Source organism: Pseudophryne corroboree, chromosome 7 (genome assembly GCF_028390025.1).
Source record: "Pseudophryne corroboree isolate aPseCor3 chromosome 7, aPseCor3.hap2, whole genome shotgun sequence".
In the NCBI taxonomy this organism is placed as follows: domain Eukaryota; kingdom Metazoa; phylum Chordata; class Amphibia; order Anura; family Myobatrachidae; genus Pseudophryne; species Pseudophryne corroboree.
Window position 1 is genome coordinate 254,234,444 of NC_086450.1, and position 20,538 is coordinate 254,254,981.

Genomic DNA, 20,538 nt, shown 5'->3' on the forward strand with positions numbered 1-20,538 from the left:
GTTCTATTCTCCTGATCAGTGCTCAATATCTGTGCTGTATTGTGGTGACCAGTATATAGTAGTACAGTGCTGCATTGTGTTGACCACCAGTATGTAGTAGTACAGTACAGTACAGTAGTCCACTGCTGTATCTTGCAGCTCCGTTTCAGACTCAGTTCCATTCTCCTGATCAGTGCTCAATATCTGTGCTGCATTGTGGTGACCAGTATATAGTAGTACAGTGCTGCATAGTGGTTACCACCAGTATATAGTAGTACAGTACAGTAGTCCAATGCTGTATCTTGCAGCTCCGTGTCAGACTCAGTTCTATTCTCCTGATCAGTGCTCAATATCTGTGCTGCATTGTGATGACCAGTATATAGTAGTACAGTGCTGCATTGTGGTTACCACCAGTATTTAGTAGTACAGTACAGTAGTTCAATGCTGTATCATGCAGCTCCGTGTCAGACTCAGTTCTATTCTACTGATCAGTGCGTAATATCTGTGCTGCATTCTGGTGACCAGTATATATTAGTACAGTGCTGCATTGTGTTGACCACCAGTATGTAGTAGTACAGTAGTCCACTGCTGTATCTTGCAGCTCAGTGTCAGACTCAGTTCTATTCTCCTGATCAGTGCTCAATATCTGTGCTGCATTGTGGTGACTAGTATATAGTAGTACAGTGCTGCATTGTGGTGACCACCAGTATATAGTAGTACAGTACAGTAGTCCATTGCTGTATCTTGCAGCTCCGTGTCAGACTCAGTTTTATTCTCCTGATCAGTGCTCAATATCTGTGCTGCATTGTGGTGACCAGTATATAGTAGTACAGTGCTGCATTGTGGTGACCACCAGTATATAGTAGTACAGTAGTCCACTGTTGTATCCTGCAGCTCCGTGTCAGACTCAGTTCTATTCTCCTGATCATTTCTCAATATCTGTGCTGCATTGTGGTGACCAGTATATAGTAGTACAGTGCTGCATTGTGATGACCACCAGTATATAGTAGTACATACAGTAGTCCATTGCTGTATCTTGCAGCTCCATGTCAGACTCAGTTCTATTCTCCTGATCAGTGCTCAATATCTGTGCTGCATTGTGGTGACCAGTATATAGTAGTACAGTGCTGCATTGTGTTGACCACCAGCATGTAGTAGTACAGTACAGTACAGTACAGTACAGTAGTCCACTGCTGTATCTTGCAGCTCCGTTTCAGACTCAGTTCTATACTCCTGATCAGTGCTCAATATATGTGCTGCATTGTGGTGACCAGTATATAGTAGTACAGTGCTGCATAGTGGTTACCACCAGTATATAGTAGTACAGTACAGTAGTCCAATGCTGTATCTTGCAGCTCCGTGTCAGACTCAGTTCTATTCTCCTGATCAGTGCTCAATATCTGTGCTGCATTGTGATGACCAGTATATAGTAGTGCAGTGCTGCATTGTGGTTACCACCAGTATTTAGTAGTACAGTACAGTAGTTCAATGCTGTATCATGCAGCTCCGGGTCAGACTCAGTTCTATTCTACTGATCAGTGCGTAATATCTGTGCTGCATTCTGGTGACCAGTATATATTAGTACAGTGCTGCATTGTGTTGACCACCAGTATGTAGTAGTACAGTAGTCCACTGCTGTATCTTGCAGCTCAGTGTCAGACTCAGTTCTATTCTCCTGATCAGTGCTCAATATCTGTGCTGCATTGTGGTGACCAGTATATAGTAGTACAGTGCTGCATTGTGGTGACCACCAGTATATAGTAGTACAGTACAGTAGTCCATTGCTGTATCTTGCAGCTCCGTGTCAGACTCAGTTTTATTCTCCTGATCAGTGCTCAATATCTGTGCTGCATTGTGGTGACCAGTATATAGTAGTACAGTGCTGCATAGTGGTGACCACCAGTATATAGTAGTACAGTAGTCCACTGTTGTATCCTGCAGCTCCGTGTCAGACTCAGTTCTAATCTCCTGATCAGTTCTCAATATCTGTGCTGCATTGTGGTGACCAGTATATAGTAGTACAGTGCTGCATTGTGATGACCACCAGTATATAGTAGTACATACAGTAGTCCATTGCTGTATCTTGCAGCTCCATGTCAGACTCAGTTCTATTCTCCTGATCAGTGCTCAATATCTGTGCTGCATTGTGGTGACCAGTATATAGTAGTACAGTGCTGCATTGTGTTGACCACCAGCATGTAGTAGTACAGTACAGTACAGTACAGTACAGTACAGTAGTCCACTGCTGTATCTTGCAGCTCCGTTTCAGACTCAGTTCTATACTCCTGATCAGTGCTCAATATATGTGCTGCATTGTGGTGACCAGTATATAGTAGTACAGTGCTGCATAGTGGTTACCACCAGTATATAGTAGTACAGTACAGTAGTCCAATGCTGTATCTTGCAGCTCCGTGTCAGACTCAGTTCTATTCTCCTGATCAGTGCTCAATATCTGTGCTGCATTGTGATGACCAGTATATAGTAGTGCAGTGCTGCATTGTGGTTACCACCAGTATTTAGTAGTACAGTACAGTAGTTCAATGCTGTATCATGCAGCTCCGGGTCAGACTCAGTTCTATTCTCCTGATCAGTGCGCAATATCTGTGCTGCATTGTGGTGACCAGTATATAGTAGTACAGTGCTGCATTGTGTTGACCACCAGTATGTAGTAGTACAGTAGTCCACTGCTGTATCTTGCAGCTCAGTGTCAGACTCAGTTCTATTCTCCTGATCAGTGCTCAATATCTGTGCTGCATTGTGGTGACCAGTATAAAGTAGTACAGTGCTGCATTGTGGTTACCACCAGTGTATAGTAGTACAGTACAGTAGTCCACTGCTGTATCTTGCAGCTCCGTGTCAGACTCAGTTCTATTCTCCTGATCAGTGCTCAATATCTGTGCTGCATTGTGGTGACCAGTATATAGTAGTACAGTGCTGCATTGTGGTGACCACCAGTATATAGTAGTACAGTAGGCCACTGCTGTATCTTGCAGCTCTGTGTCACTTCTAGTATCCTGATCAGTGCTCAATATCTGTGCTGCATTGTGGTGACCAGTATATAGCAGTACAGTGCTGCATTGTGGTGACCACCAGTATATAGTAGTACAGTACAGTACTCCACTGTTGTATCCTGCAGCTCCGTGTCAGACTCAGTTTTATTTTCCTGATCAGTGCTCAATATCTGTGCTGCATTGTTGTGACCAGTATATAGTAGTACAGTGCTGCATTGTGGTTACCACCAGTATATAGTAGTACAGTACAGTAGTCCAATGCTGTATCTTGCAGCTCCGTGTCAGACTCAGTTCTATTCTCCTGATCAGTGCTCAATATCTGTGCTGCATTGTGGTGACCAGTATATAGTAGTACAGTGCTGCATTGTGGTGACCACCAGTATATAGTAGTACAGTACAGTAGTCCATTGCTGTATCTTGCAGCTCCGTGTCAGACTCAGTTTTATTCTCCTGATCAGTGATCAATATCTGTGCTGCATTGTGGTGACCAGTATATAGTAGTACAGTGCTGCATTTCGGTGACCACCAGTATATAGTAGTGATGTGCACCTGAAAATTTTCGGGTTTTGTGTTTTGGTTTTGGGTTCGGTTCTGTGGCCGTGTTTTGGGTTCGAACGCGTTTTGGCAAAACCTCACCAAATTTTTTTTGTCGGATTTGGGTGTGTTTTGGATTGGGGTGTTTTTTACAAAAAACCCTAAAAAACAGCTTAAATCATAGAATTTGGGGGTCATTTTGATCCCATAGTATTATTAACCTCAATAACCATAATTTCCACTCATTTTCAGTCTATTCTGAACACCTCACACCTCACAATATTATTTTTAGTCCTAAAATTTGCACCGAAGTCGCTGGATGGCTAAGCTAAGCGACACAAGTGGCCGACACAAACACCTGGCCCATCTAGGAGTGGCACTGCAGTGTCAGGCAGGATGGCACTTCAAAAAAATAGTCCCCAAACAGCACATGATGCAAAGAAAAAAAGAGGCGCACCAAGGTCGCTGTGTGACTAAGCTAAGCGACACAAGTGGCCGACACAAACACCTGGCCCATCTAGTAGTGGCACTGCAGTGTCAGACAGGATGGCACTTAAAAAAATAGTCCCCAAACAGCACATGATGCAAAGAAAAAAAGAGGCGCACCAAGGTCGCTGTGTGACTAAGCTAAGCGACCCAAGTGGCCGACACAAACACCTGGCCCATCTAGGAGTGGCACTGCAGTGTCACGCAGGATGGCCCTTCCAAAAAATACTCCCCAAACAGCACATGACGCAAAGAAAAAAAGAGGCGCAATGAGGTAGCTGTGTGACGACTAAGCTAAGCGACCCTAGTGGCCGACACAAACACCTGGCCCATCTAGGAGTGGCACTGCAGTGTCACGCAGGATGGCCCTTCCAAAAAAAACTCCCCAAACAGCACATGACGCAAAGAAAAAAGAAAGAAAAAAGAGGTGCAAGATGGAATTGTCCTTGGGACCTCCCACCCACCCTTATGTTGTAAAAACAGGACATGCACACTTTAACGAACCCATCATTTCAGCGACAGGGTCTGCCACACGACTGTGACTGAAATGACTGGTTGGTTTGGGCCCCCACCAAAAAAGAAGCAATCAATCTCTCCTTGCACAAACTGGCTCTACAGAGGCAAGATGTCCACCTCATCATCATCGTCCGATTCATCACCCCTTTCACTGTGTACATCCCCCTCCTCACAGATTATTAATTCGTCCCCACTGAAATCCACCATCTCAGGTCCCCGTGTACTTTCTGGAGGCAATTGCTGCTGGTGAATGTCTCCAAGGAGGAATTGATTATAATTCATTTTAATGAACATCATCTTCTCCACATTTTCTGGAAGTAACCTCGTACGCCGATTGCTGACAAGGTGAGCGGCGGCACAAAACACTCTTTCGGAGTACACACTGGAGGGAGGGCAACTTAGGTAGAATAAAGCCAGTTTGTGCAAGGGCCTCCAAATTGCCTCTTTTTCCTGCAAGTATACGTACGGACTGTCTGACGTGCCTACTTGGATGCGGTCACTCATATAATCCTCCACCATTCTTTTAATGGTGAGAGAATCATATGCAGTGACAGTAGACGACATGTCAATAATCGTTGGCAGGTCCTTCAGTCCGGACCAGATGTCAGCATCAGCAGTCGCTCCAGACTGCCCTGCATCACCGCCAGCGGGTGGGCTCGGAATTCGTAGCCTTTTCCTCGCACCCCCAGTTGCGGGAGAATGTGAAGGAGGAGATGTTGACGGGTCGCGTTCCGCTTGACTTGACAATTTTCTCACCAGCAGTTCTTTGAACCTCTGCAGACTTGTGTCTGCCGGAAAGAGAGATCCAACGTAGGTTTTAAATCTAGGATCGAGCACGGTGGCCAAAATGTAGTGCTCTGATTTCAACAGATTGACCACCCGTGAATCCTGGTTAAGCGAATGAAGGGCTCCATCCACAAGTCCCACATGCCTAGCGGAATCGCTCTGTTTTAGCTCCTCCTTCAATGCCTCCAGCTTCTTCTGCAAAAGCCTGATGAGGGGAATGACCTGACTCAGGCTGGCAGTGTCTGAATTGACTTCACGTGTGGCAAGTTCAAAAGGTTGCAGAACCTTGCACAGCGTTGAAATCATTCTCAACTGCGCTTGAGACAGGTGCATTCCACCTCCTTTGCCTATATCGTGGCCAGATGTATAGGATTGGATGGCCTTTTGCTGCTCCTCCATCCTCTGAAGCATATAGAGGGTTGAATTCCACCTCGTTACCACCTCTTGCTTCAGATGATGGCAGGGCAGGTTCAGGTGTTTTTGGTGGTGCTCCAGTCTTCTGTACGCGTTGCCTGTACGCCGAAAGTGGCCCGCAATTCTTCTGGCTACCGACAGCATCTCTTGCACGCCCCTGTCGTTTTTTAAATAATTCTGCACCACCAAATTCAAGGTATGTGCAAAACATGGGACGTGCTGGAATTTGCCCAGATGTAATGCACGCACAATATTGCTGGCGTTGTCCGATGCCACAAATCCCCAGGAGAGTCCAATTGGGGTAAGCCATTCTGCGATGATCTTCCTCAGTTGCCGTAAGAGGTTTTCAGCTGTGTGCGTATTCTGGAAAGCTGTGATACAAAGCGTAGCCTGCCTAGGAACGAGTTGGCATTTGCGAGATGCTGCTACTGGTGCCGCCGCTGCTGTTCTTGCAGCGGGAGGCAATACATCTACCCAGTGGGCTGTCACGGTCATGTAGTCCTGAGTCTGCCCTGCTCCACTTGTCTACATGTCCGTGGTTAAGTGGACATTGGGTACAACTGCATTTTTTAGGACACTGGTGAGTCTTTTTCTGACGTCCGTGTACATTCTCGGTATCGCCTGCCTAGAGAAGTGGAACCTAGATGGTATTTGGTAACGGGGGCACACTACCTCAAGCAATTGTCTAGTTCCCCGTGAACTAACGGCGGATACTGGACGCACGTCTAACACCAACATAGTTGTCAAGGCCTCAGTTATCCGCTTTGCAACAGGATGACTGCTGTGATATTTCGTCTTCCTCGCAAAGGACTGTTGGACAGTCAATTGCTTACTGGAAGTAGTACAAGTGGTCTTCCGACTTCCCTTCTGGGATGACGATCGACTCCCAGCAGCAACAACAGCAGCGCCAGCAGCAGTAGGCGTTACACTCAAGGATGCATCGGAGGAATCCCAGGCAGGAGAGGACTCGTCAGACTTGGCAGTGACATGGCCTGCAGGACTATTGGCTTTTCTGGGTAAGGAGGAAATTGACACTGAGGGAGTTGGTGGTGTGGTTTGCGCGAGCTTGGTTACAAGAGGAAGGGATTTACTGGTCAGTGGACTGCTTCCGCTGTCGCCCAAAGTTTTTGAACTTGTCACTGACTTATTATGAATGCGCTGCATAAGTGAGGATGTTCCGAGGTGGTTAACGTCCTTACCCCTACTTATTACAGCTTGACAAAGGCAACACACGGCTTGACACCTGTTGTCCGCATTTGGGTTGAAATAATTCCACACCGAAGAGCTGATTTTTTTGTATTTTGACCAGGCATGTCAATGGCCATATTCCTCCCACGGACAGCAGGTGTCTCCCCAGGTGCCTGACTTAAACAAACCACCTCACCATCAGAATATTCCTTGTCAATTTCCTCCCCAGCGCCAGCAACACCCATATCCTCATCCTGGTGTACTTCAACAGTGACATCTTCAATTTGACTATCAGGAACTGGACTGCGAGTGCTCCTTCCAGCACTTGCAGGGGGCGTGCAAATGGTGGAAGGCGCAAGCTCTTCCCGTCCAGTGTTGGGAAGGTCAGGCATCGCAACCGACACAATTGGACTCTCCTTTGGGATTTGTGATTTCGAAGAACGCACAGTTCTTTGCTGTGCTTTTCATTTTTCTAGCGAGAGGATGAGTGCTTCCATCCTCATGTGAAGCTGAACTACTAGCCATTAACATAGGCCAGGGCCTCAGCCGTTCCTTGCCACTCCGTGTCGTAAACGGCATATTGGCAAGTTTACGCTTCTCCTCAGACGCTTTTAATTTTGATTTTTGGGTCATTTTTTTACTTATCTTTTGTGTTTTGGATTTTACATGCTCTGTACTATGACATTGGGCATCGGCCTTGGCAGACGACGTTGATGACATTTCATCGTCTCGGCCATGACTAGTGGCAGCAGCTTCAGCACGAGGTGGAAGTGGATCTTGATCTTTCCCTATTTTTGTAACCTCCACATTTTTGTTCTCCATATTTTGCGCACAACTAAAAGCCACCACAGGTATACAATGTAGATGGGTGGATAGTATACTATTATTACTTATACTTATGGATGACGAGTGACGACACAGAAGTAGGTACAGCCGTGGCCTACCGTACTGCTATATATATAATATATACAGAATAATAATAACGGACCTGGTGGACACTGTCAGCAGACTGCTAAACTAGAATGAAGAAAAAAAAAATACCACAGGTATACAATGTAGATGGATGGATAGTATAGTATTATATTACTTATGGACGACGAGTGCACTGACGACACAGAGGTAGGTACAGCCGTGGCCTACCGTACTGCTGCTTATATATATAATATACTGTATAACGAACCTGGTGGACACTGTCAGCAGACTGCTAAACTAGTATGAAGAAAAAAAAAACACCACAGGTATACAATGTAGATGGATGGATAGTATAGTATTATATTACTTATGGACGACGAGTGCACTGACGACACAGAGGTAGGTACAGCAGTGGCCTACCGTACTGCTGCTTATATATATAATATACTGTATAACGGACCTGGTGGACACTGTCAGCAGACTGCTAAACTAGTATGAAGAAAAAAAAAACACCACAGGTATACAATGTAGATGGATGGATAGTATAGTATTATATTACTTATGAACGACGAGTGCACTGACGACACAGAGGTAGGTACAGCCGTGGCCTACCGTACTGCTGCTTATATATATAATATACTGTATAACGGACCTGGTGGACACTGTCAGCAGACTGCTAAACTAGTATGAAGAAAAAAAAACACCACAGGTATACAATGTAGATGGATGGATAGTATAGTATTATATTACTTATGGACGACGAGTGCACTGACGACACAGAGGTAGGTACAGCCGTGGCCTACCGTACTGCTGCTTATATATATAATATACTGTATAACGGACCTGGTGGACACTGTCAGCAGACTGCTAAACTAGTATGAAGAAAAAAACAATAACACAGGTATACAATGTAGATAGATGGATAGTATAGTATTATACTACTTATGGACGACGAGTGCACTGATGACACAGAGGTAGGTACAGCCGTGGCCTACCGTACTGCTGCTTATATATATAATATACTGTATAACGGACCTGGTGGACACTGTCAGCAGACTGCTAAACTAGTATGAAAAAAAAAAACACCACAGGTATACAATGTAGATGGATGGATAGTATAGTATTATATTACTTATGGACGACGAGTGCACTGACGACACAGAGGTAGGTACAGCCGTGGCCTACCGTACTGCTGCTTATATATAATATACTGTATAACGGACCTGGTGGACACTGTCAGCAGACTGCTAAACTAGTATGAAGGAAAAAAAAACACCACAGGTATACAATGTAGATGGATGGATAGTATAGTATTATATTACTTATGGACGACGAGTGCACTGACGACACAGAGGTAGGTACAGCCGTGGCCTACCGTACTGCTGCTTATATATATAATATACTGTATAACGGACCTGGTGGACACTGTCAGCAGACTGCTAAACTAGTATGATGAAAAAAAAAACACCACAGGTATACAATGTAGATGGATGGATAGTATAGTATTATATTACTTATAGACGACGAGTGCACTGACGACACAGAGGTAGGTACAGCCGTGGCCTACCGTACTGCTGCTTATATATATAATATACTGTATAACGGACCTGGTGGACACTGTCAGCAGACTGCTAAACTAGTATGAAGAAAAAAAAAACACCACAGGTATACAATGTAGATGGATGGATAGTATAGTATTATATTACTTATGGACGACGAGTGCACTGACGACACAGAGGTAGGTACAGCCGTGGCCTACCGTACTGCTGCTTATATATATAATATACTGTATAACGGACCTGGTGGACACTGTCAGCAGACTGCTAAACTAGTATGAAGAAAAAAAAAAACACCACAGGTATACAATGTAGATGGATGGATAGTATAGTATTATATTACTTATGGACGACGAGTGCACTGACGACACAGAGGTAGGTATAGCCGTGGCCTACCGTACTGCTGCTTATATATATAATATACTGTATAACGGACCTGGTGGACACTGTCAGCAGACTGCTAAACTAGTATGAAGAAAAAAACAACAACACAGGTATACAATGTAGATGGATGGATAGTATAGTATTATATTACTTATGGACGACGAGTGCACTGACGACACAGAGGTAGGTACAGCCGTGGCCTACCGTACTGCTGCTTATATATATAATATACTGTATAACGGACCTGGTGGACACTGTCAGCAGACTGCTAAACTAGTATGAAGAAAAAAAAAACACCACAGGTATACAATGTAGATGGATGGATAGTATAGTATTATATTACTTATGGACGACGAGTGCACTGACGACACAGAGGTAGGTACAGCCGTGGCCTACCGTACTGCTGCTTATATATATAATATACTGTATAACGGACCTGGTGGACACTGTCAGCAGACTGCTAAACTAGTATGAAGAAGAAAAAAAACACCACAGGTATACAATGTAGATGGATGGATAGTATAGTATTATATTACTTATGGACGACGAGTGCACTGACGACACAGAGGTAGGTATAGCCGTGGCCTACCGTACTGCTGCTTATATATATATAATATACTGTATAACGGACCTGGTGGACACTGTCAGCAGACTGCTAAACTAGTATGAAGAAAAAACAACACAGGAGTGTTTTTCAGGCAGACAAACGTATACTGGACTGGTGGTCACTGTCAGCAAAACTGTGCACTGTACTCCTGCTATAACTGCTCCCCAGTCCCCACAATTAGGCAGTGTGAGCAGAGCAGTGCACTCAGCACAGATATATCATGCAGCAGTGCAGCACACTGAGTGAGCACAGATATGGTGGTCGGAGCGTTTTTTTCAGGCATAGACACAAAGGATTAAACTCATTGGTGGTATAATCAAAACCCTGCACTGTACTCCCTAACAGCTGCTCTCCATCCCCAATCCTCCCCACAATTATAACTAACTAAGTCACTCTGTGTTCTACTATAACGGAGAGGACGCCAGCCACGTCCTCTCCCTATCAATCTCAATGCACGTGTGAAAATGGCGGCGACGCGCGGCTCCTTATATAGAATCCGAGTCTCGCGAGAATCCGACAGCGGGATGATGACGTTCGGGCGCGCTCGGGTTAACCGAGCAAGGAGGGATGATCCGAGTTGCTCGGACCCGTGTAAAAAAAAGGTGAAGTTCGGGCGGGTCGGATTCCGAGGATCCGAACACGTTCATCACTAGTATATAGTAGTACATACAGTAGTCCATTGCTGTATCTTGCAGCTCCATGTCATACTCAGTTCTATTCTCCAGATCAGTGCTCAATATCTGTGCTGTATTGTGGACACCAGCATATAGTAGTACAGTGCTGCATTGTGTTGACCACCAGTATGTAGTAGTACAGTACAGTACAGTAGTCCACTGCTGTATCTTGCAGCTCCGTTTCAGACTAAGTTCTATTCTCCTGATCAGTGCTCAATATCTGTGCTGCATTGTGGTGACCAGTATATAGTAGTACAGTGCTGCATAGTGGTTACCACCAGTATATAGTAGTACAGTACAGTAGTCCAATGCTCTATCTTGCAGCTCCGTGTCAGACTCAGTTTTATTCTCCTGATCAGTGCTCAATATCTGTGCTGCATTGTGATGACCAGTATATAGTAGTACAGTGCTGCATTGTGGTTACCACCAGTATTTAGTAGTACAGTACAGTAGTTCAATGCTGTATCATGCAGCTCCGTGTCAGACTCAGTTCTATTCTCCTGATCAGTGCGCAATATCTGTGCTGCATTGTGGTGACCAGTATATAGTAGTACAGTGCTGCATTGTGTTGACCACCAGTATGTAGTAGTACGGTAGTCCACTGCTGTATCTTGCAGCTCAGTGTCAGACTCAGTTCTATTCTCCTGATCAGTGCTCAATATCTGTGCTGCATTGTGGTGACCAGTATAAAGTAGTACAGTGCTGCATTGTGGTTACCACCAGTATATAGTAGTACAGTACAGTAGTCCAATGTTGTATCTTCCAGCTCCATGTCAGACTCAGTTCTATTCTCCTGGTCAGTGCTCAATATCTGTGCTGCATTGTGGTGACCAGTATATAGTAGTACAGTGCTGCATTGTGTTGACCACCAGTATATAGTAGTACAGTACAGTAGGCCACTGCTGCATCTTGCAGCTCTGTGTCACTTCTATTCTCCTGATCAGTGCTCAATATCTGTGCTGCATTGTGATGACCAGTATATAGCAGTACAGTGCTGCATTGTGGTGACCACCAGTATATAGTAGTACAGTACAGTAGTCCACTGTTGTATCCTGCAGCTCCGTGTCAGACTCAGTTGTATTCTCCTGATCAGTGCTCAATATCTGTGCTGCATTGTGGTGACCAGTATATAGTAGTACAGTGCTGCATTTCGGTGACCACCAGTATATAGTAGTACATACAGTAGTCCATTGCTGTATCTTGCAGCTCCATGTCATACTCAGTTCTATTCTCCTGATCAGTGCTCAATATCTGTGCTGCATTGTGATGACCAGTATATAGTAGTACAGTGCTGCATTGTGGTTACCACCAGTATTCAGTAGTACAGTACAGTAGTTCAATGCTGTATCATGCAGCTCCGTGTCAGACTCAGTTCTATTCTACTGATCAGTGCGCAATATCTGTGCTGCATTGTGGTGACCAGTATATAGTAGTACAGTGATGCATTTTGTTAACCACCAGTATGTAGTAGTACAGAAGTCCACTGCTGTATCTTGCAGCTCAGTGTCAGACTCAGTTCTATTCTCCTGATCAGTGCTCAATATCTGTGCTGTATTGTGGTGACCAGTATATAGTAGTACAGTGCTGCATTGTGGTTACCCCCAGTATATAGTAGTACAGTACAGTAGTCCAATGCTGTATCTTGCAGCTCCGTGTCAGACTCAGTTCTATTCTCCTGATCAGTGCTCAATATCTGTGCTGCATTGTGGTGACCAGTATATAGTAGTACAGTGCTGCATTGTGGTGACCACCAGTATATAGTAGTACAGTACAGTACAGTAGGCCACTGCTGTATCTTGCAGCTCTGTGTCACTTCTAGTATCCTGATCAGTGCTCAATATCTGTGCTGCATTGTGGTGACCAGTATATAGTAGTACAGAGCTGCATTGTGGTGACCACCAGTATATAGTAGTACAGTACAGTAGTCCTCTGTTGTATCCTGCAGCTCCGTGTCAGACTCAGTTTTATTCTCCTGATTAGTGCTCAATATCTGTGCTGCATTGTGGTGACCAGTATATAGTAGTACAGTGCTGCATTGTGTTGACCACCAGTATATAGTAGTACATACAGTAGTCCATTGCTGTATCTTGCAGCTCCATGTCATACTCATTTCTATTCTACTGATCAGTGCTCAATATCTGTGCTGTATTGTGGTGACCAGTATATAGTAGTCCAGTGCTGCATTGTGTTGACCACCAGTATATAGTAGTACAGTACAGTAGTCCAATGCTGTTTCTTGCAGCTCTGTGTCAGACTCAGTTCTATTCTCCTGATCAGTGCTCAATATCTGTGCTGCATTATGGTGACCAGTATATAGTAGTACAGTGCTGTATTGTGGTTACCACCAGTATATAGTAGTACATACAGTAGTCCATTGCTGTATCTTGCAGCTCCATGTCATACTCAGTTCTATTCTCCTGATCAGTGCTCAATATCTGTGCTGCATTGTGATGACCAGTATATAGTAGTATAGTGCTGCATTGTGGTTACCACCAGTATTCAGTAGTACAGTACAGTAGTTCAATGCTGTATCATGCAGCTCCGTGTCAGACTCAGTTCTATTCTACTGATCAGTGCGCAATATCTGTGCTGCATTGTGGTGACCAGTATATAGTAGTACAGTGATGCATTTTGTTAACCACCAGTATGTAGTAGTACAGAAGTCCACTGCTGTATCTTGCAGCTCAGTGTCAGACTCAGTTCTATTCTCCTGATCAGTGCTCAATATCTGTGCTGTATTGTGGTGACCAGTATATAGTAGTACAGTGCTGCATTGTGGTTACCCCCAGTATATAGTAGTACAGTACAGTAGTCCAATGCTGTATCTTGCAGCTCCGTGTCAGACTCAGTTCTATTCTCCTGATCAGTGCTCAATATCTGTGCTGCATTGTGGTGACCAGTATATAGTAGTACAGTGCTGCATTGTGGTGACCACCAGTATATAGTAGTACAGTACAGTACAGTAGGCCACTGCTGTATCTTGCAGCTCTGTGTCACTTCTAGTATCCTGATCAGTGCTCAATATCTGTGCTGCATTGTGGTGACCAGTATATAGTAGTACAGAGCTGCATTGTGGTGACCACCATTATATAGTAGTACAGTACAGTAGTCCTCTGTTGTATCCTGCAGCTCTGTGTCAGACTCAGTTTTATTCTCCTGATTAGTGCTCAATATCTGTGCTGCATTGTGGTGACCAGTATATAGTAGTACAGTGCTGCATTGTGTTGACCACCAGTATATAGTAGTACATACAGTAGTCCATTGCTGTATCTTGCAGCTCCATGTCATACTCATTTCTATTCTACTGATCAGTGCTCAATATCTGTGCTGTATTGTGGTGACCAGTATATAGTAGTCCAGTGCTGCATTGTGTTGACCACCAGTATATAGTAGTACAGTACAGTAGTCCAATGCTGTTTCTTGCAGCTCTGTGTCAGACTCAGTTCTATTCTCCTGATCAGTGCTCAATATCTGTGCTGCATTGTGGTGACCAGTATATAGTAGTACAGTGCTGCATTGTGGTGAACACCAGTATACAGTAGTACAGTACAGTACTGTAGGCCACTGCTGTATCTTGCAGCTCTGTGTCACTTCTAGTATCCTGTTCAGTGCTCAATATCTGTGCTGCATTGTGATGACCAGTATATAGCAGTACAGTGCTGCATTGTGGTGACCACCAGTATATAGCAGTACAGTACAGTAGTCCATTGCTGTATCTTGCAGCTCCGTGTCAGACTCAGTTTTATTCTCCTGATCAGTGCTCAATATCTGTGCTGCATTGTGGTGACCAGTATATAGTAGTACAGTGCTGCATTTCGGTGACCACTTTATATAGTAGTACATACAGTAGTCCATTGCTGTATATTGCAGCTCCATGTCATACTCAGTTCTATTCTCCTGATCAGTGCTCAATATCTGTGCTGTATTGTGGTGACCAGTATATAGTAGTACAGTGCTGCATTGTGTTGAACACCATTATGTAGTAGTACAGTACAGTACAGTAGTCCACTGCTGTATCTTGCAGCTCCGTTTCAGACTCAGTTCTATTCTCCTGATCAGTGCTCAATATCTGTGCTGCATTGTGGTGACCAGTATATAGTAGTACAGTGCTGCATAGTGGTTACCACCAGTATATAGTAGTACAGTACAGTAGTCCAATGCTGTATCTTGCAGCTCTGTGTCAGACTTAGTTCTATTCTCCTGATCAGTGCTCAATATCTGTGCTGCATTGTTGTGGCCAGTGTATAGTAGTACAGTGCTGCATTGTGGTGACCACCAGTATATAGTAGTACAGTACAGTAGTCCACTGCTGTATTTTGCAGCTCCGTGTCAGACTCAGTTCTATTCTCCTGATCAGTGCTCAATATCTGTGCTGCATTGTGTTGACCAGTATATAGTAGTACAGTGCTGCATTGTGGTGACCACCAGTATATAGTAGTAGAATACAGTAGTCCACTGTTGTATCTTGCAGCTCTGTGTCAGACTCAGTACTATTCTCCTGATCAGTGCTCAATATCTGTGCTGCATTGTGTTGACCAGTATATAGTAGTACAGTGCTGCATTGTGGTGACCACCAGTATATAGTAGTACAGTAGTCCACTGTTGTATCCTGCAGCTCCGTGTCAGACTCAGTTCTATTCTCCTGATCAGTTCTCAATATCTGTGCTGCATTGTGGTGACCAGTATATAGTAGTACAGTGCTGCATAGTGGTTACCACCAGTATATAGTAGTACAGTACAGTAGTCCAATACTCTATCTTGCAGCTCCGTGTCAGACTCAGTTTTATTCTCCTGATCAGTGCTCAATATCTGTGCTGCATTGTGATGACCAGTATATAGTAGTACAGTGCTGCATTGTGGTTACCACCAGTATTTAGTAGTACAGTACAGAAGTCCACTGCTGTATCTTGCAGCTCAGTGTCAGACTCAGTTCTATTCTCCTGATCAGTGCTCAATATCTGTGCTGCATTGTGGTGACCAGTATAAAGTAGTACAGTGCTGCATTGTGGTTACCACCAGTATATAGTAGTACAGTACAGTAGTCCAATGTTGTATCTTCCAGGTCCGTGTCAGACTCAGTTCTATTCTCCTGGTCAGTGCTCAATATCTGTGCTGCATTGTGGTGACCAGTATATAGTAGTACAGTGCTGCATTGTGTTGACCACCAGTATATAGTAGTACAGTACAGTAGGCCACTGCTGCATCTTGCAGCTCTGTGTCACTTCTATTCTCCTGATCAGTGCTCAATATCTGTGCTGCATTGTGGTGACCAGTATATAGCAGTACAGTGCTGCATTGTGGTGACCACCAGTATATAGTAGTACAGTACAGTAGTCCACTGTTGTATCCTGCAGCTCCGTGTCAGACTCAGTTGTATTCTCCTGATAAGTGCTCAATATCTGTGCTGCATTGTGGTGACCAGTATATAGTAGTACAGTGCTGCATTTCGGTGACCACCAGTATATAGTAGTACATACAGTAGTCCATTGCTGTATCTTGCAGCTCCATGTCATACTCAGTTCTATTCTCCTGATCAGTGCTCAATATCTGTGCTGCATTGTGATGACCAGTATATAGTAGTACAGTGCTGCATTGTGGTTACCACCAGTATTCAGTAGTACAGTACAGTAGTTCAATGCTGTATCATGCAGCTCCGTGGCAGACTCAGTTCTATTCTACTGATCAGTGCACAATATCTGTGCTGCATTGTGGTGACCAGTATATAGTAGTACAGTGCTGCATTTTGTTAACCACCAGTATGTAGTAGTACAGAAGTCCACTGCTGTATCTTGCAGCTCAGTGTCAGACTCAGTTCTATTCTCCTGATCAGTGCTCAATATCTGTGCTGTATTGTGGTGACCAGTATATAGTAGTACAGTGCTGCATTGTGGTTACCCCCAGTATATAGTAGTACAGTACAGTAGTCCAATGCTGTATCTTGCAGCTCCGTGTCAGACTCAGTTCTATTCTCCTGTTCAGTGCTCAATATCTGTGCTGCATTGTGGTGACCAGTATATAGTAGTACAGTGCTGCATTGTGGTGACCACCAGTATATAGTAGTACAGTACAGTACAGTACAGTAGGCCACTGCTGTATCTTGCAGCTCTGTGTCACTTCTAGTATCCTGATCAGTGCTCAATATCTGTGCTGCATTGTGGTGACCAGTATATAGTAGTACAGTGCTGCATTGTGGTGACCACCAGTATATAGTAGTACAGTACAGTAGTCCACTGTTGTATCCTGCAGCTCCGTGTCAGACTCAGTTTTATTCTCCTGATTAGTGCTCAATATCTGTGCTGCATTGTGGTGACCAGTATATAGTAGTACAGTGCTGCATTTTGGTGACCACCAGTATATAGTAGTACATACAGTAGTCCATTGCTGTATCTTGCAGCTCCATGTCATACTCATTTCTATTCTACTGATCAGTGCTCAATATCTGTGCTGTATTGTGGTGACCAGTATATAGTAGTCCAGTGCTGCATTGTGTTGACCACCAGTATATAGTAGTACAGTACAGTAGTCCAATGCTGTTTCTTGCAGCTCTGTGTCAGACTCAGTTCTATTCTCCTGATCAGTGCTCAATATCTGTGCTGCATTGTGGTGACCAGTATATAGTAGTACAGTGCTGCATTGTGGTGAACACCAGTATACAGTAGTACAGTACTGTAGGCCACTGCTGTATCTTGCAGCTCTCTGTCACTTTTAGTATCCTGTTCAGTGCTCAATATCTGTGCTGCATTGTGGTGACCAGTATATAGCAGTACAGTGCTGCATTGTGGTGACCACCAGTATATAGTAGTACAGTACAGTAGTCCATTGCTGTATCTTGCAGCTCCGTGTCAGACTCAGTTTTATTCTCCTGATCAGTGCTCAATATCTGTGCTGCATTGTGGTGACCAGTATATAGTAGTACAGTGCTGCATTTCGGTGACCACCAGTATATAGTAGTACATACAGTAGTCCATTGCTGTATCTTGCAGCTCCATGTCATACTCAGTTCTATTCTCCTGATCGGTGCTCAATATCTGTGCTGTATTGTGGTGACCAGTATATAGTAGTACAGTGCTGCATTGTGGTGAACACCATTATGTAGTAGTACAGTACAGTACAGTAGTCCACTGCTGTATCTTGCAGCTCCGTTTCAGACTAAGTTCTATTCTCCTGATCAGTGCTCAATATCTGTGCTGCATTGTGGTGACCAGTATATAGTAGTACAGTGCTGCATAGTGGTTACCACCAGTATATAGTAGTACAGTACAGTAGTCCTATGCTGTATCTTGCAGCTCCGTGTCAGACTCAGTTCTATTCTCCTGATCAGTGCTCAATATCTGTGCTGCATTGTTGTGGCCAGTGTATAGTAGTACAGTGCTGCATTGTGGTGACCACCTGTATATAGTAGTACAGTACAGTAGTCCACTGCTGTATTTTGCAGCTCCGTGTCAGACTCAGTTCTATTCTCCTGATTAGAGCTCAATATCTGTGCTGCAATGTGATGACCAGTATATAGTAGTACAGTGATGCATTGTGGTGACCACCAGTATATAGTAGTAGAGTACAGTAGTCCACTGTTGTATCTTGCAGCTCTGTGTCAGACTCAGTTCTATTCTCCTGATCAGTGCTCAATATCTGTGCTGCATTGTGGTGACCAGTATATAGTAGTACAGTGCTGCATTGTGGTGACCACCAGTATATAGTAGTACAGTACAGTAACCCACTGCTGTATCTTGCAGCTCTGTGTCAGACTCAGTTCTATTCTCCTGATCAGTGCTCAATATCTGTGCTGCATTGTGTGACCAGTATATAGTAGTACAGTGCTGCATTGTGGTGACCACCAGTATATAGTAGTACAGTATAGTAGTCCACTGCTGTATCCTGTAGCTCCATGTCAGACTCAGTTTTATTCTCCTGATCAGTGTCTGGACGTGTCTGCAGGAGCTCCTGGGCTCCATCTGGTTACCTGAGGGATCCCGCCCCCTCTCCCAGCTGTGGGAGCTGGGGAGCGGGCAGCTGTGCTAAGGGACTCCCCTGCCTGGAAGGGCCCAGCTGTGATCTGTATCTTTATCTATTAGGGGGTGCCAGGAGGTACCCTTTAATCATGAGGAGGTCACGGAGGATTTTACTGGCTTCCCCAGTGAAAGTAAAAAAGAAAGGGAATGAAGGAACATCTGGCAGGATTGCAATGGCGGCTGCTTCTGCAAAAGAACAGAAGAAAAAGCTTCCGGAGTCAAGATCTGAGTGCCCAGGACCTGCAGGGGCTAGAGGTGAGCAATATACCCCCTCAGTGCAAAGGGGGGGTACCTCAGAACAAAAAGCGCAGAGAGCAGAGAGCCCTGGAGCAGGAGCTGCAAAAGGTCCTCTCGCTGAAGGGGAAATTGTGCCTGCGGTTCCGTTTAAGGAAGGGGAGCGGCAATCGGCGCTGCACGTAGCAGAGAAACCCCAAGAAGGGTCTCTGTCCATGGTAGCCCCCCTTACAGTGTCAACAGCAGCAGGTACCCCTGGGGGTGGTGTAGCCCCTGGGGGGAATGCTGTAATGGCCGGGAGTCTCTGTGAGGGGAGAAGGGGGAAGCTGCAGGATGGAGGAGAGCGGCTGGTGCCGCTGGTTGAAAAAATGAAAGAAAATTTAATTGAGCAAATATCCTGGTATGATGCCTCCCCCGAGCCCCCTGAGCAGGCAGAGAGTACCCTTGGGGGCATGCCAGCTGCCGGGGGGGAGATCTGCGGTTGCTGGGGGGTTAGGGGTTAAAGAAGGAGAAGAATACAGTATGGATGGGAGTTTAGCATCGGAGGGGTTAAATTCAGAAACAGAGGAAGATTCAAGTACAGAGGAAATACTGGCAGGAATGTCATTACAGGAGCTCATATATGAATCAAAGAAAATCAGTAACCGCATTACAGAAGCAAGGAAGAAAAGAAATAAATGCCAAGTATGGGACAGACAACGGTACAGGGATCAAATAGAAGACCTTACCCTGTATCAGGCACGTATAAAGGGGAAAATGGTGGTCGCCCAGGAGGAATTAAGCAAAAAGGAGAATGAAGGAAATTCTTCAGCACAGCAGGGGTTAATAGCATTGCCGGCTGCTAAGTATTCCCCTGTAGCAATGCAAGGTCCAGCGGTGCAGGAGGAGTGGCCCCAGAATGCAGTCCTTGGTGACGGAGAAGCGGAGGCGGTGCCGGTGGTAGCGCAACATCAACAGAGTGGAGGGAACCCTGATAACGTGGCCAGTGGAAAAGAAAACCCAGTTTCTATGGAGACAGAGGGGAGGCCTGTGTCTAAAGCTGAAATTACTTTGGCTGGAGGAACGAAAGGTGAGACGGTGCGGCCGGTGCAGTGGCAGCAGGGGGATCCTGGAGATGTGGCAGATGAAGGTGGCAGTGGAAAGGTGATCGGAGCTGCAAGTGCCGAGACCCGAATGTCAGAAAAGGAAGGTGAGGGGATCCCGGTTGATAAGCGGACGTCATCGGAGGGTGCCCTGGCCAGTATGAGT